This window comes from Diceros bicornis, chromosome 1 (genome assembly GCF_020826845.1).
Source record: "Diceros bicornis minor isolate mBicDic1 chromosome 1, mDicBic1.mat.cur, whole genome shotgun sequence".
NCBI lineage: Eukaryota > Metazoa > Chordata > Mammalia > Perissodactyla > Rhinocerotidae > Diceros > Diceros bicornis.
Genome location: NC_080740.1, coordinates 31,805,577 through 31,823,098, shown reverse-complemented (window position 1 = coordinate 31,823,098; position 17,522 = coordinate 31,805,577).

The window sequence follows — 17,522 nt, the reverse complement described above, 5'->3', positions numbered from 1 at the left end:
TCTGGGGGAGGCTCTATCAGAGAATTATTAGATTTAAATTGACTTCCCTTGTATAGCAGGAGAGGTTTAGATAGGAGATGGCTTTCAGATGTTAATGAATCCTATCTCCACCTGAGAGATTTGAATAGCTAACTTTCGGCCAATTAAATGGGCTATTACCATCCAAAAGAGAGGGTGTGTGTGTGTGTGTGTTGGGGGTAGTGGGGGAAGTACCCACTGACTGAAGGTGAAATCAAAATGGGAATTTTTTGGAAGACACAGGGCCAGAGTGAGTTTGGGATTACAAAAACTATTAGTATTTTTTAAGACGTAACTGAATCCTTCCCCAAGAAATTCTGACACCACCGCCACCAATCACAAAACAACAAAAAACCCTTTTCCTACTCTTATGTAAAAGTATGGGGTTGATATAGTTGGAATATTGTGAATTTTTTCTCATTTTTTGAAGGACAACTAAACTCACTGGCAAGATGTGGGTAGGATGTGGCTGAAGCATGAAAATACTAGGTTGAGAAGAAGAGAGGAATATAGGATACAGAATGAGGAGAACAGTGATTTTTGTCAAGTAGTTTTTCCTAGTCAAGATCTGCTAAGGTTTGCATATCTATTGCTGATTACCTGGGTATAATTCAAGAATTTACATAACCTGGGTTCAAACTATCGTTCCAAAATCATCTTTCATTCCAGCCTCAGGCCACCACCACGCAGCACGGAAGTTCATCTAACTAACAAGTGGTAATTGTTGTCATTATCATTATCATCCTTTAAAAACCCATTCAGCTGCCCTATTCTGTGAAGGCTTCCTAAAAGATCTCTCCCCCACCTTCCTCAGGGTTAGCTGATCCTTTTTTTTTAGCCTTCAAAATGATTTGTCTTACTCCTCTCCCACGTTTTTTTATTCTGCCCATTTCATAGGTAATTGTTTGTTCCTGCCCCCTCCCTCCATTACTAGCTCCTCAAGCGAGGGAATCTTGTAATATTCACCTTCAAAATTTGCTATGTCTTCTTAAGATTTCTACCAGATGTATAAAATGAGTAAACATATTTTTAATGTTTTTCTAAGATACAACTGATTTCTTACAAGATTTGAGGAACATTTAAAGGATTTGGGTGGTGATGTATATTGTTTATGACTGTGTGGCACAACTAGAGTGAGTCATTAATTCCTGTCAGAGGAAAATGATTGTAAAATGATAAAAATTTGTTATGCTATGCTTTGACATATACCTTTGGTATTTCCTTAAAAGATTCTTAGAAATTCAGCCTAAAGAAAGAAAAATGAGAGCTCAAAATGAATTATAGTTGTTTGAAGAGAGTAGATCACAAAAGTAGGGGTTGAAGAGATGATAAGATGAATATTAATTTTTTTTAGGAAGATTGGCCTTGAGCTAATATCTGTTGCCAATCTTCCCTTATTTTTTCTTTTTTCTCCCCAAAGCCCCCAGTACATGGTTGTATATCCTAATTGTAGGTCCTTCTAGTTCTATGTGGGACACCACCTCAGCATGGCTTGATGAGTGGTGAGTAGGTCCACGCCTAGGATCCAAACCGGCAAACCCTGGGCCACAGAAGCCGAACACGTGAATTTAACCGCTGCTCAACCAGGCTGGCCCTGAATATTAACTTCCATTGATTGCTCTCTCTCGAAAATGAGAATAATGAGAATCTTTTCCAAGGTACCACCTGTCATCATATCAATTTTTTCTTTTCTTGTGTTTGCTTAACTAATGAAAATCAATTACATAATTCTCCTCACAGAGTTTTTCTCTAAATCATTGTTAAAGAAAAAAAAATTCAATGACACTTGTTAAAGATGGTAAGACAGACTTTATTCAAGACCATCGCATTAGGTATAGGGGCCACTGCAATGGAATTTTACAGTTGAGGAGAAAGTTGGGCTCAACTCTGAATACAGCATAGGCAAGTACAAAATTATAGCCAAGGAGCAAAGGGGTGGCCAGTGAATGGAAAATGACTAAGAGGAAACGTCAGGGGTGAGGGAGACTCTGGTTAAAGCTGACCTAACAGGATTCTTGCTGAGACAGGCCACGGTGGTCAGACATCACCTGGAGGATGGTGGGGGATGAGGAACCTGATCAGATATCAGGGGTGATCAGATATCCAAGGTCTGGAGTACCAGTTCAACTGACTTAGCAGGGTTCTTGCTAAACTAGATTTTACAAGGAAGTACACAGATGAGCCTAGGAAAAGGTTCAGGAGTCTGACTAAAGTTTGGTCAAGCAAAGAATCTTTGTCACCATAATTGGAGGGAGAAAATATTTCAATAGCTTAAAAATAGACATGTGTAGTAATTTTCAATAAACTCCAAAATGTTAAAAATGCCATGAGATAGAAGAAAATGTAAAAATAAAAATAATGTTAAAGATTGTGACATTGAAGCTTTAAGTATTTCAACTCTTTTTAATAAAAATAGGAAACATTATGAAATTAAAATGATCTAAATCACTACATTTAAGTATCTACTTTTAAGTAAATAAAAAACTTCATAACAATTCTCCCACTTTTTGCTAAATGAAACATATTACTCATAACATTTTTTCATCACAAGGTGACTTGCGTAAACAAAATGATTTTACATGACCAAAACTTAGTCATTTACCCAATGATTACTGTGCTCTTCAAAGAACAAACAATTACAGATTTCTAAACATGCTACTTATAAAAGACTCACAAATATATCCAGACTGCTGCTGATCCCACGTTTATTTCTCTGACCACTGGAGCACCTCTGACCTTTGCTATGAACTTGTCTGTGAAGACAGAAATTCTGAAAATCCAAAACAGCCAGGGTTGGGCTGCCTAAGTGATTGCCCCACATCAAAAACTTGTTCTCTAAAATTGTCTAAAGAATTTTTACTTCACTTTGCTACTCATTAAAAATACCTTCAAGTAGAGATTTCATCTAGGACAACAAGCATCTTTACCATTGTTACTATTAGCATATCCATACCTTTGGGCAGATAAAGTGTATGAGATTGATAGTTTCTTATTATAAATTATTTCGTTTCTAGTGTTTTTTCTGAAAGTTAATGGAGATAAACTGGATAGAGCCAAAGGTGAAGGAGACTTTGATGAGGGAGGTGAAGGATAGAGAAGGGAAAGGGCAGGCCTCACTGGGCTGCCTTTGTCAGGACAGTGGGGAAGAGGCATGCTGAGAGGTAGGAGAAAATTGTGTCAGGAAAAATTGTGGAACACTTTGAAAAGAGGGGAAAAGATTACTGGGTGTTCAATGGAATGTTAGGTATTGTCTAGCCCAAGCTTCCTGGTTATCTACATCTTTCATTGTCCCAGAGCTATCTTATCACTCTGTTAGTTGCAGTAAACAGATAGTAGTATGATGGGGTTCAGGAAACACTACCCCAAAATATGGCATCTTGGTTATTGAATATTTTCAGCTGAAGTAGTTTAAGAAAACAGCAGAAGCAGGAAGGTATCTCTGATCTTCTCTCCTCTCCCTTCTCCCCTGAAGCAGGTCATAAGACCCTCATGTGAGATTCCTCCCTATACCCAGAAGAAAGGAGCATTGTTATCCCCAGGATGGAGGGACACTGAGAAGAATCTAAACAGGCCTTGCTCAGTTTCCCCCAGTTTACTACACTTATCTCACACCCTTTGCCCTATCATATTTCTCCCTGACGTCCACTCTTCATCAGACCTAGCGTAAAAACACTCTGGTTCAACCTTTTCTTTAGGTCTTCATTTCCTTATGAAGGCTCCCATGTCATGTAAAACATATTAAATTATCGTATATGCTTTTCTCCTGTTAATCTGTCTTTGTCAGTTTAACTTTCAGATCCAGCCAGGGACCCTAAGAGTGTCCATGAAAACATTTTTCCTCTCCTACAAACACAAATAACTCTTGTCCACAGAAACGCAAAGGAATTTTTGCTAGTGGGGATGCGATTGATTATTGCCCTGTGAATATTGACCTGTTTGGCATCTGTTACCAAATTCGTTTTGGCATATCTTGTCGCCTATATCTTTGTCTGCTCTTTGATTACTCCTTTGACCTGGTTTTTAATACCTTCCTCGTTCCCTCATTAACTAATGAGTTTTTTAAAATCTTTGACACGTGTTCTTTGTACATTTGACTGACAGCTATGATTTTCCCCTTTAAAAAAATTTAAACTTCAACCATTTAAGAGATCATCCTCCAAGATGCCCAACGGCTTCACCTCACAGAGCCAGGGAATGCACATTATGGAGAAGCACACCTCAAAGGCAGCCCCAGCACATCTGCTGTGGCTCCCACAGGCGAATACCAAGCGATTACAGAACTTGAACTTTGCTGACTTTTCCTCCCATTGGCCCAAACATATATAGACCAGTGAGTTTTCGTGTTTCTTTATTTAATCTTGACCTATGGCTGAAGTTGTAGAACTGCAGTTGTAGTACTCTATGTGTCTGTGTATATGTGTTTATAATTCAGAAATGCCTTGACCTCTTGTTTTGTAACTGCAAAAAGTTTTCCTCTCTTTGGAGAATATTAATATACTAGTTAATAAAATTTGTTAAACAATCCCGTTCTGATTGGTTTATAGAGAACTAAGTGCTTATATAAATTGAATATTCCTGGGGCTGGCCCCGTGACTTAGTGGTTAAGTCCAGCATGCTCTGCTTTGGCAGCCCAGGTTCTCGGATTCGGATCCTGGGCACGGACCTACACCATTCATCAAGCCATGCTGTGGCGGCAACCCACATACAAAATAGAGGAAGACTGGCACAAATGTTAGCTCGGGACTAATCTTCCTCAAGCAAAAAAAAAAGAGGAAGATTGGCAACAGATGTTAGCTCAGAGCGAATCTTCCTCTCACACACACACACAAAAGTTGAATATTCCTAAATTCCCAGAAAAGAAGGAAATAAAATATCTAATACTTAAAAAGTGTTGTACTTAAAGATAAATCTGTCCTACAGAAACAGCTAAATCAGAAACGTTTTAAGAATTCAAATTTACATAATTAATGTGTCTTTGGTAAATGAGACTAATTTAATAACTTTGGTTTAAAAAAATAGCTATATCTTCTCTCTGATTTATCAGTGTTAAGTATAATATAAGTGTATGTCAGGGAGGAAAAACTTTTACCCTACCCTCTTAGTTTTAGGATTTGGGGCCTGCAAATTAAACTGATGAAAGACATTAGCAAGAGAAAAGACAAATTTTTATTTGCATGCATGTATATGTATATTATATATATATATGTTTGAGAGTTCACAGAAAAATGTGACTCAAAGGGCTGGTTAGAATTTTGGGCTTATAGACCATCTTAACAGGAGCAGGAGAGGGAGAGAAGGGCACATGTGGAAAAACAAATTACTTTTGAAACATAAATGGGCAATAGATGGGAGATATAGTCTTGTGACAACGTCTGTTTAGTGTGGTGTGGAGACTTCTCACCTCTGATGAAAAGAGTCAGTCTCCCTGGTTGATCCTAGGGAGGGGATTTATGACAATTGGCTTCTTTCGAGTTCTTCTGGAAGGCTCTGCTTTTAGGCAGATAAGAGATTTCAGGGACTCAAATGTCTTCTGCTCAAAGTAACTTTTATGCCACAGTGGTGTATTCCGGACCTTTTTGTATACATTTTATGGTACTTAGATTTGTTTTTCCTAAGCTACAGGTTTATTGAACAAATAAGCTGATATTACTCCTAAATAATGTTTAGGATTTTTAAAAAACGTAAATTTTGTTCAACTAAATACAGTAACTAATCTGACAAACTTTTAATTTAAACAGTAGTTATGTTTTGTAGTATGTCAACTTTAAGATAATTTCCAAGATCTTTACATAACTTAAAATCTTGGACTGTTATTAAATTGAGTTAATTAATAGATAATCATTGAATACCAAGACAATTTCTAGGTAAATCACAATACCGAATCATTGATTATGAAACAAAGTTGAAATTTATTTACTTTTCATCTTATTTTATATGCTGCAGAGAGGCTATATCTTTCAGTCATGTTAATGAATGTGCTCATTTTTGCCATCTTAAGAAGGTTTAAAAGAGATGGGCATGCTGTGGAAAGTTGTGTTATGTGTGTTCACGTGCTAATTTGCTCAAATGGTTACATATGAGATACAGTTCAACAATTCATTGCTGTTGGGAAAAACTTTTCCTATACCCATTTGTGTTCAAATCATTGGGAGCCTGTGAATTAACTGACGCTAGACAAATAAACAAGAGAAAAGACAAGGTATATTTACACACACTCACAGAAGTCATTCAGCAATGAGTAAGTCACTGAATAGCCCGAGGTAAAGCTTTATATACCAACTTAACAAAGAGTGGGGTTAGGGCTTCAATTGGAAAGTACGGAAGGTTCTATTAGGCTTTATGATCCTAATGAGCAGCTGAATTCAAACTTCATGGTGCTAAGGGTCAGCCTTCTTCCAACAGGAAAATCTCTCCTAGAGGGGTCAATGGCAGCTGTATTCTCAGGAATATCTGCTTAAGTTTAGATGATGTTTCTTTCTGTGGCTGCTGATTGTTCCGATGTTTTAGGTTTAAAGTAATTTTAATCCCTTCACCCCCATGCCATCATTTTTCTCTGTGAAATAAAAATTTATTACTTTGTTAAAAGTTATGATTATTAGAGGTGATTGAGACCATAATAGGAACAAGAGTGACAGAGAAATAAAATTGTGCTTGTGCTTTTGTTTTTCAAAGAAAAAGAGTAGGATTTTTTCCCCTAAAATAAAGATTTTCTGTGTGTGTGTGTGTTTTTATCCAGACTCCTTTACACTTAAAAATTATTGAGGACTCCCAAGAGATTTTGTTTGTGTGAGAAATGTAAAAAATATTTATTTTTTGATTCTTTGGAAAACAGCAATACCATATGAACCCACTGCATATTAAAATAAATAACATTTTTATGAAAAATACCTATATTTTCTGAAACCAAAATATATGAGAAGAATGGCACTGTTTTACATTGTTGGACAACTCTTAGATGTCTGGCTTACTAGAAAATAGCTGGATTCTCATAACTGCTTCTGCATTTAATCTGCTGTGATGTCACACTCTGTACTGTATACTTGTGAGAGAATGAGAATAAAAAGGGCATATAACATTTTAATATTATTATGAAAATAGTTTTTGCCTTGTGCATCCCCTGAAAGAGTTTGCGGGGCCCTAGCAGTCCTGGGATCACACTCTGTCCTTGTCATATAATGAATGTCTGTATCTCCCCAAAATTCATATGTTGAAACCTAATCCCCAATGTGATGGCATTAGGAGGTGGGGCTATTTGGAGGTGATTAGGTCATGAAGGCAAAACTCTCATGAATGGGTTTAGTGATCTTTTTTTTTGTGTGTGTGAGGAAGATCAGCCCTGAGCTAACATCCATGCTAATCCTCCTTTTTTTGCTGAGGAAGACCAGCTCTGAGCTAACATCTATTGCCAATCCTCATCCTTTATTTCCCCAAAGCCCCAGTAGGTAGTTGTATGTCGTAGTTGCACATCCTTCTAGCTGCTGTATGTGGGACACAGCCGCAGCATAGCCAGAGAAGCGGTGTATCAGTGCGTGCCCGGGATCCGAATCCGGGCTGCCAGCAGTGGAGCTCGCGCACATAACTGCTAAGCCATGGGGCCGGCCCAGGATTAGTGATCTTTTAAAACAGACCCTGGGGGCCAGCCCGGTGGCATAGTGGTTAAGTTTAGAGCTCCGCTTCGGTGGCCCGGGGTTTTCGTGGTTCGGATCCCAGGTGTGGACCTATGCACTACTCATCAAGCCATACTGTGGCGGCATCCCATATACAAAATAGAGGAAGATTGGCACAGATGCTAGCGCAGGGACCATCTTCCTCACAACAAAAAAATAAATAAATAAGAGTTGGTGCTAAATACAGCCCATAAGATAGGCCCTGGTTACATGATCAATGCTCACCTAGCTCTGTATGATCCAGGAAAATGAGAGGAGAAATGCAAGCCATGACAACAGTGGCCAGCCCTGAAGCAGTTTACCTGCATGCCAATTTGACCCAAAAGTCACTATGGGAACAAAGATAACTTTAAAAAAATATAAATACATAAATAAAACAGACCCTGGAAAGCTCCCTTGCCCGCTTCCGATCATGTGAGAACACAGCAAGAGTCAGCCATCTATGAACCAAGAAGCGTGCTCTCTCCAGACACTGAATCTTCTGGCACCTTTTGGACTTCCTAGCCTGCAGAACTGTGAGAAATAAATGTTTGTTGTTTAAGCCGCCCAGTCTTTGGCATTTTGTTATAGCAGCCCAAATGGACAAAGACAGTCCTTAAGAAAAGGGTCAGTTTATTCTAGAATATAAAATAATATAAAGGAGAAAACCTGGAAAGTGAATTTTATTTTCTTTGGTTTTATAATACCTGAGTTTGAAAAGAGGCTATAAAATATGTTAAATTTTAGCAAAGGTTACTCAGTTTTAAGGGCTTACTTCCTTGGTTCACTGATTAATAACCTGCACTTACAATATGGAAGCTCACTCTATCTTTTGTGTTGTCTGCCTACATAGCAGAGATTCTGTGGCTTATTAGGAAAATTTGAGTTTTATGTTGATTGTATCATGTTATTGATTATTTTTAAAAAAAACCAAAGTCTTCTCACTTTTGAAAGAGCTAAGTTTCCTTACAATCGTGTTACCTTCTATGTTTACTTTTAAAGTCTTTTATTGTCACTTGTTTTCCCCACTGCATTGCAACATTGTCTTTTTTTTTTGAAAGATTCATCCTGAGCTAACATCTGTTGCCAATCTTCCTCCTTTTTTCCTCCTCCCCAAAGCCCCAGTGCATGGTTGTATATCCTAGTTGTGTTACCGAACAAGGTTCGTTTTTGCTCGTTGCCCAGAAAGCCAAACGCCAAGAAGAAGAGATTGCAGCAGGGAGAGGGTTTAATCACAACGCAGCCAAGTGAGGAAAACAGGAGAACAAGTCTCAAATCCACCTTCCTGATAATGGGGACTCAGGGATATTTATGGGGTAGAGGGCAAGGTGGTCTGAAATATGGAGATAGATGATTGGAGGTGAGGAGAGGTGAGGTAATTGATGATCTGTGCAAGCATAGTCAGACTTCATGCCTCTTCATAGGATGCATGTTCACAAAATTGCCATGTTAGCATGACTTGAGGGAGGAGTTTTTAGCCTCTTGATGTCAAAACGTCACTTATTGGACGTCTGTGTGGGGCCAGTTGATGGGTTGGTCGTCTCAACAAGCCTGAAGTGGACAAGGGGTTCCAATTCCTGAAAAACAGCTCAAACATCCATTACCATGGTGACCCAGGCTCCAGGGAGATGTTATCTATAGGAACCTAGTGGAAGTCAGATAGCACATTACCTAAACAGCACAGTTAACAATAGATGGGTAAAGAGCTAAAAGCTATAACCAGTAATTGCAAAAAGGAAAAAAAAAAAAACCTTTAGTTACTAGCTACTTAATCATCAACGGCTGTTTGCTGGTTTCAGTTGTAAGTCCTTCTAGCTCTTCTATGAGTCGCCACCACAGCATGACAACTGACAGGTATCATGATTCTGCTACCGGTAAACGAACCCGGGCCACCGAAGTGAGGAAAGCACCGAACTTTAACCACTAGACCATCAGGGCTGGCTCTTATTGTCACTTTTAAATAAGTAACCAAGTATTGTTTCTCAGTAACCCATGATCCTATCTTAAGTGTCCCTATATCCTCTGACAACTCTTTTGAAATTCTCTTCCCAAAATCAGAACCCTAAATTTAGGGGAAAAAAATTTCTAAATAAAAACTTAGAGATTAGTGGAAAAGGACCATAAGAGGTACTTCACACTATTGGCATTTCAAAAAAACAGACTCTTGCTCAGGCTTCTGAGTTGATATCAATGGACTGAGACCTCACCAATGGACTGAGTCAGAATTTCCAGAACTCTTTAGTCCAGAGACTTGTGTCTTCATGAGAACAGACTGCTAACCAAGATCCACCAAAGTAAAAATTAATTACAGAGGACTGAGTGGAGTGATGAGGGAAATTTTATTGTGGTTATTTGTTTGGAATATTGTTGATGTTGTGTTATTGTTCTATTTTTTGGATGTATGAAGAAGGCCTTTCTCTTTCTTAAGCAATCTGTAACCCACAACAATTTAGTAGATTGCTTTCGTAAGCTGAAAGAAAACATTTTTACATGGTATTTTATTCTCACTAACTCCTCCAAATTCAGAAATTTTTACTAAGTTTCATTGCTTTTCATGACAATATAGTTATCTTCATACCTTCAATAAGAATCTATCTGCCTGGGGACGGGGGTGGAAAAAAAAAAAGAATCTGTCATCTGCCGTTATCCCAGGATACAATTGGACAAATTGCCTGGAATGAATGATTTGAGAATGATGCTTTTTAACCAGCTATGATAGGTCATTTTTATGAAAAACAAAAGTTGACTCTACATATGGGACCAATACTTGTTAAGCTCACCAGGGAAAATTGGCTTCCAGGATCCCAGGCTTGGAAATGACAAGACAAAGTTCACTTACTGGCAAGCTAGGAAACTTAGCCAATATTGAGGATCTCAAAAAGAGAGGAAATCACTGAATTTGTAGGTATTGCAGAAGAAATCTGGTGGAGAGAGGTTTTGGGACTTGACTTCTTAGCCTCAGGACAGCAATAATAGAAGTTTTAAGATTTCAATCCAAGATTCCTTATGATATCTCCCAATCAGAAGTTTATTTTGTGGCCTTAATGCTTGGTGCTTAAGTTTGAATAGAAAACTCAAGGAAGCTTCCAAGGTTGGTTAACGCTGTTGCTCCCCGGCTTTTCTCTAAAAGCCAGTAGAAAATATTTTAAGCTTTCAACAGGGCCAGGATCAGGGTGAGGCAAGTGAGATGCAGCAGTGCCACACCAAGCCATATTGGAGCCTGAGGTAAAAGGAAAAATTAGTAATACTGATTTTGTCTCTGTTTAAAATTTTGACAAGTTTTTTTTGCATTCCTTTTGATTTTTAAAAAATTGCATCCAACTGTTATTCATTCATTATTCATTACTTAGTTCTTGGTGCCTCCCTTAAATCTTGTACCTGAGGTAGGTACCTCAGTCGCCTCACTGTAGATCTGGCCTTGTTTTGTGAGTCATACCTTCTCTGTGACAGCTTCTCAACTCTGCCGTTGTAGTGAGAAAGCAGCCACAAACAATCCATAAATGAATGTGTGGCTGTATTCCAATAAATCTTTAATTATGGAGACTGAAATTTGACTTTCATGCCACAAAAAATTATTCATCTTTTGATGTTTTTTCAGCCATTTAAAAACGTAAAAACCATTCTTGGCTCACAGGAGGTACAAAAACAGGTTTTGGGCTAGAATTGGCCCACAGGCTGGAGTTTGCTGACTCCTGCCCTTGCCTCACGTATGTCAACAATCAGGCCAAATGTAATAAAACCAGCCTTTTTGTGGATGATTAAGAATAATCTTTGAGGGCCGACCCCGTGGCTTAGCGGTTAAGTGCACCCGCTCCGCTGCTGGTGGCCCGGGTTCGGATCCCGGGCGTGCACCAAGGCACCGCTTCTCGGGCCATGCTGAGGCCGTGTCCCACATACAGCAACTAGAAGGATGTGCAGCTATGACATACAACTATCTACTGGGGCTTTGGGGGAAAAAATAAATAAATAAAATTATATTAAAAAAAAAGAATAATCTTTGAAATTATTATCCCAAGGAGAGGAGACTGTCAGGAAAAATTGTGAAAGACTTTGAGATGACAAAAGAAAAAGTGTTACTGGGTGTCCAATGAAGTGCTGGGTGTTGTCTATCCCATTCTTTCTCATTATTTGTAGCTCTCATTGCCTCTGAATGATTTTAGCACTCTGTTAGTTGTAGTAAACTGCTGGTAATGCAACTGATTTTTGCTGATGAACATGGAATTGATTATTTCCTTGTGACTTTTGCCCATTTTTTCATCTACTAACAAATTCATTTTAGCACTCCTGATTGCTTCTGTTTGTGTTTTTGGAATCTCCTTGAACTGGCTTTTTACACTTTTCTAGTTCCCTCAACAATTGAGTTAAAACATTCTTTATTTTATGTTTGTACAAGGTTCATGATTTTATCTTTTAAAAAAATGTATCCTTTAACAACGGGTTAAGACAAACACAACTTATTATAAAAGTCCAGTTCCACACCCAGGGAAAGTGAGGAAGCTCTTGGATTATTCATTCAACATTTACTGATCACCAGTTATCTGGCAGGGTCTTGGAGATACAAACATGAATAAGGAAGACAAGTTCCTTCCTCCCAGAGTTCACGGTCTAGTGAACCTCCTGGTCCTTTTTTTTTTTTTTTTGGTGAAGAAGATTGGCTTTTGAGCTAACATCTGTTGCCAATCTTCCTCTTTTTGCTGAGGAAGATTAACCCTGAGGTAACATCTGTGTCATCTTCCTCTATTTTGTATGTGGGATGCTATCACACATGGCTTGATGAGCAGTGCATAGGTCTGTGACTGGGATACAAACCTGAAGACTCCGGGCTGCCTGAGTGGAGCATGCTAACTTTAACCACTAGGCCACTGGGCCAGCCCCCTCTTCCTTCTTATTGATTCCTCCATTCATACACCCTCATTTATTGAGGCCTCCTGTTAGTACTACAGCTTGGTCACATTTGGGTTGAATAAACTTTTCCAATCTAGCCTTCATGTCTTACCAACATGTTTACAATTTTGCTGTGGGAAAAATGTGTTATGTGTTCCAAGCAACTCTTGTTGATTAAATTAAAATCTTAGTAATATTTTCACAGCTTTCTCAAAAAGACGAGGAAAAGGCCTTACTTTCATAATTTCACATCACTACAAGATTAACGACAATTTACAAAGGAATTTTTAACTACTCTGTTGTATTGGAAACTGCCTATATCATCCGTGGACTGCATATACTTTTCCAATGACGCTTTTGCTGAGAATGTTTCTCAAAATTCTTCTCTGGAATTGCCTTCAAATGTAGAAGTACACTATTGTGACTACCTCAGTGTAGACATTCATCCATTTAAGGAGGATTTGATTTTAGAAAGAGTCGAAAGTCTTTTGGAAAAAATTTTGGTCTCATTGTACAGATATGAGACTAAGGATGAAAAATGGTAAGGTTTTAGATGACCTCCTTTCCACCTTGAGTCTTTTAGCACAAGAAAAGTAGACATCATCCAAAAGCCTTTTAGCATTACAAAGTATTAAATATAGAGTACTAAAGGAAGTTTCCATCTCGGTTCTTCCACTTCCTGCTTCCCCACAGCACTTACCAGTGGGTATGGTTAGTAACAATATGATGTGTATCAACACCAAGTTATTTAGGAGTTTATAAAGATAAATTTATATTCACTAATCACACATATATTTTAAAAACCTAGAATCATGTGATACATCTTGGCCTACAATTTTACTTTTACCCATAACCATCATGGGCATTTGGTATATAATAAAGATGATGTTTTAGATCAGAGTGTTATTACTACACTTAAAAGACATCTGGTGAGTACAACTCATGCCCACAGATTCTTCACCTAGTTTCAGTAATGATCAGCATTTCTCATGTCTCCCTCCTGCCTTTTTTTTATTTTTGGGAGGAAGATCAGCCCTGAGCTAACATCCACGCCAATCCTCCTCCTTTTGCTGAGGAAGACTGGCCCTGAGCTGACATCTGTGCCCATCTTCCTCCACTTTATGTGGGATGCTGCCACAGCATGGCCTGACAGGTGGTGCATTGGTGCATGCCAGGGATCAGAACCCGGGCTGCCAGCAGCGGAATGCGCGCACTTAACCACTACGCCACGGGGTCGGCCGGTCCCCACCCTCTTGCCTTTTTTTGCAGTACTATTTGAAAGTAAATACCATGATATTTGACCTAAAATTTTTTAGTATGCTTCTCCTAACAAAAAAAGACATTCTTCTATATAATCATAATATTCCTTTAATGCCTAAGAAAATTAACAATAATTATATATCATCTAATATCCAGTCCATATTCAAATACCCCCAATTGTTCAAAGACAATTTTCTTAGTTGTTTTGTTACATTGTTTTAAACCAGAATCCATCCTAGATGTGTACATTTCATTTGGTATTTTTGTTTCTTCTGTCTCTTTAGATCTAGTTCGGATATCCTTTTTTTAAGGACACTGAATTGAATTGAAGAGTCTAGGTTAGATATCTTATAAATTATTGTTCTATATTCCTTTCTTTTAAAGTCAGATTTATTGAAATATAATTTTTGCGATATAAAATTCATCCTTTTTAGTGGATAGTTCTATGAATTTTGACAAACTCATGCAGTCATATAACCACCACCACAATCAAGATATAGAATACCTCTAACTCCCCAAAAAATTCTATTCTGCCTCTTTGTAGTGACCCCACCCCCACCCCAGATCCTGGTAACCACTGTTCTATTTTCTGTCCCTATAGTTTTGCCTTTTTGGTAAAGTCATATAAATGGAATCATACAGTACGTAGCCTTTTGAGTCTGATTTCTTTCACTTAGCATAATGTGTTTGAAATTTATCAATTGTGTGGATGTACCACAGTTTATCCATTCAACAGTGGAAAAAGGAGTTGTGTGCAATTTTATAATGATAAAGCTGCTCAAATATTTGCATACAGGCTTTTGTATAAACATATATTTTAATTTCTCTTTGGTAAACTGAGATTGCTGGATCATATGGTAACTGTGTGTTTAATTTTGTAAGAAGCTGGCAGCATGTTTTCCAAAGTGCTTGTCCCATTTTGCACTTCTACCATCAGTATATGAGAGTTTTAGTTGTTCCACATCCTTGCCAGCACTTGCCAGCCTTCTAGTAGGTGTGTGATGGTATCTCATTATGAGTTTAATTTGAATTACCTTAATGAATAGTAATGTTGAGCCCTATGTTTCGGGGGCAAGAAGGGATAGTTTCTGGACTGAGTGCCGTTAGAAAGACCCTACCCCACCAAGACATTATAGTCATTTCTCTGTTGTCTTTTTTGTTTCCTCTTTTCAAGCTTTCTCTTTTTTGGCTGAGATTATAGGACACTCCCCAGTGCCTGTCTCAGTCTAGTCAGAAGGCTGCCAGAAGTTTTCCAATCCTGAAATTTTTCACTTGCTCATGTGGATTAGAGTGTCTCTACCAAAGGAAGAGAATGAGTTAAAGTTAGGAATTGTTTGGTATTTCTTGAAAATTATTATAGATGGTAGCATACACAAGGAGAAGCTCTCTCTCTCTCTCTCTCTCTGTCTCTCACTGTTTCTCTTTCACACACACATACCCATACACCTCATGTAGTCTAAAAACTGTCAGCTTCCCAGAAAATGTGTTCCATGTTCATGTTTTATTTTAGAAACTATTACTCCCTTGTTAACCCACCCTTCAAAGTTTCTATTCAGTGTAATCATTCTCCAACTGGATCTTAGCAAATATTTCCTATAATGTACCTGAAAAGTATTATTAATTTCTTCATAGACTATTCTCAAAACTACATCTATAAGAAGAGACTATGAAGCATATCTCAATATTGTTGAGGTGTAGTCTGGAATAGAAAGACAGTCAGAAATGAGACATTTCAGTGGTGAGGGGAGGCTGGTTGGTAATGAAAGTAGATGAAACTGCATGAAATAGGCAACACAATTTAAAGTAGGTTTTAGGGATAATTTCCCTTAGAATTAAAGTTCATTTTGAAATGACAGTTTTTCTTTCTTTCTTTTCTTTTATTATTTTTTTCATTTATTTTTTCCCCCTAAAGCCCCAGTAGATAGTTGTATGTCATAGCTGCACATCCTTCTAGTTGCTGTATGTGGGACGCGGCCCCAGCGTGGCAGGAGAAGCGGTGCCTTGGTGTGCGCCCGGGATCAGAACCCGGGCCGCCAGCAGCGGAGCGCGCGCACTTAACCACTAAGCCACGGGGCCGGCCCCCTGAAATGACAGTTTTTCTTGCAGTTCTTTACAGATTCTTGTCATTTTCCAATGACTATGTGCTCCACATATATTTTTAGTGAAGATTCTGACACTCTTTAGCGCCCTTAAGACTTCCAAGGTAAATTTTCTTCTTTCATTTTTTTTTTTAATTTATAAGAATGTGTAGAATGTTGGTGATGGGGAGAATATTATTTATCCTTTCATCGTTGACATGGAAAACAACTACCTTGACTTTAGAAATAGAGTTCCTCTAGATACACAGCACATGAAAACGGCACCAATCACTCTCTGCAGTTGTGTTTACATGTTGGTAAGTCAGCAGTGAACACCTTTGATTTGTAGTCCAATTAGGATTCAAATTAGACCTGATTTATTAATGTTTAGGGATTTCAATTTTTACAAATATGGAAGGAAATATATTGATTTGTCAGATAAAATCACTGGCAAAACAATAGGTATTGGGAAAAATCCCCATCTTTTTTCCCAAGACACACACACACACACACACACACACACACACATGCATGCTTCCAAAATAAGATTGAAATGAATATATAAAGCAGTGGTGAAAGGAAAAGAAGTCACAAAGGACAGCATTCTTCCTATAACAGTGGTTCTTAAGCTTTTTGGATCAATTCCCCTGGAGGGGACAAAAGATCCTAACACCCATATTTGATTCATTCCCATTTTTCAGATGGGAGTGGGAGAGGTGACCGTTAATAACAAATGTTGCTGAACAACTAAATTTAGAGATTATGTTTATGTCTGCTTTAACAATTGGGTTATAGACAATATAGTTTTTAATCCCTGGACGCTTGTTTTAACATGTAGTTAGTGGGAAATAAAGGACCCTAAATAGGGTTGATGCATTTGCCTCACTACATACTGTAGGCATAACTGATCAAACACACAACAAACTAAATTAAAAATGATAAACAGACAGTAATGTATAATTAAAAAGCAAGTAGAACAGAATTGAAACCTAAAGCTATTCAAGATAACACAGGTGATATACTGATAAAGTGTCCTTCCAGAAAGTTGAGAGAATTTATGTAATTTATGAGATTCAAGAGAATGGATTCCCAAATCATTTCTTCCATTGCTTTTACACTTAGATATGATTCTAACTTTCTAATTTTAGAGAGGAAAAATAACAAAAAAGTGCTTTATCATCCCTTTCTATATCCAGGGAGGATTATCCAGTACCTGAGTAGCTGCAAAGAACAATGTCTCATCGCTGGGCTCAGGAGGTCAATTTAAGGGAAAAAGTCCCATAATCCAGGGATTAATGAAGCCAGCAGTATCAGACAGAGGATCGGAGCAGAGGTGAGAGTTACTCCTGCATCACTGCTTCTGCCACCCTTCCTCTGTCCCCAGCTTGTCCCAGGAGGGATTACAGATGTAACTTGAACGGCTCTTTCAATCCTTCCAGTTTGAGGATCCTGTATGCTTATTTTATCTCCAGAATGGGAGATGAAACCCATTTTATACAGAAAAGGGGTTAGGAAGGGGCAAGCTGCTACTAGTAATCAGACTTGGGAGTGGAGCAAACAGCTTTGGAGCATCAACATTTAGTTATTATACTGATACCACAAATTGTTGACATGGAGAATTGTGGCTTGCCATTTT